The 927-nt window shown below is 43.0% G+C and overlaps 1 non-coding gene across 1 annotated transcript; it reads right to left on the bottom strand.

The window, feature by feature from the left end:
• Window positions 1–586: 586 nt before the first annotated feature.
• Window positions 587–693, bottom strand: LOC137960675 (small nucleolar RNA R71). Its single transcript, XR_011114226.1, has one exon. It is a non-coding gene; the product is annotated as a small nucleolar RNA R71 (small nucleolar RNA).
• Between the last annotated feature and the right edge of the window lie 234 nt (window positions 694–927).

Genomic DNA, 927 nt, shown 5'->3' with positions numbered 1-927 from the left:
CTGGTTAGTTTGTATTTTCAGTAGTGAGTTTGTTAGCTTAATTTAATAGTTCATTTTTTTTCTTTTTGTGTTTTTATGCACAGGGGCCGCTCCCTAGGTGAACCATAAGCTCCCTTTGTTGAAGAAGTAGAACATATTTGTAGGAAAACACCAGAAGTCAAGTTAGGAGATACCATGGCCAATCAGGGTGAACCATGAACCATTACAGTTACCTGCAGCCGGTGACCGTAGAGCCCTGAGGGATTATTCTATCCCAACCCTCTTCACATCACCTTCGTGCATTATATTGCCACCCACTACTGCCGCCAGTTATGAGTTGAAACCGGGTGTGATCCAACTCCTCCCTACATTCTATGGGTTGGAGAAGGAGGACCCTTATTACCACATCAAGGAATTCTTAGATATCTGTGCGACTTTCAAATTCCAAAATTTCTCAGATGACTCTATCCGGTTAAGACTTTTTCCATTTTCACTTAAGGATAAGGTCAAGTCTTGGCTTAATTCCTTGGAGGTGGGCAGCATTACTTCATGGGACACATTAGTCACAAAATTTTTATCCAAGTACTTTCCCATTTAGAGAACTACAGCCCTCAGGAGAGAAATCTCCAACTTTATGCAGCAGGAGGGTGAACACTTTTATGAGGCTTGGGAGAAATGGAAGGATTTGATCCATAGGTGTCCGCATCATGGGTTTGAGAAATGGCATTTAGTGCAATACTTTTATCAAGGTCTTACACCCCAGGTTAGATCCATGGTAGATGCAACGAGTGGTGGGAGTTTGATGGGTAAGAGTGCTAGTGAGGCGTGGGACTTCTTTGAAACGTTGAGTGATCAATCTCAGCAATGGGGTTCGTCATTTAATATTGATAGGAGATCCCACGAAGCCAAAAGAGGGGGTCTCTACGAGGTTAGTGAAACACCCATGCT

Source organism: Aristolochia californica, unplaced genomic scaffold (genome assembly GCF_029961685.1).
Source record: "Aristolochia californica isolate CCGP_79_NKW_82.1479 unplaced genomic scaffold, dmAriCali1.0.hap1 SCAF_3, whole genome shotgun sequence".
Taxonomy (NCBI): domain Eukaryota; kingdom Viridiplantae; phylum Streptophyta; class Magnoliopsida; order Piperales; family Aristolochiaceae; genus Aristolochia; species Aristolochia californica.
Note: the sequence above shows the minus strand (reverse complement) of the source record. Positions and strands in the feature narration are given on the sequence as shown.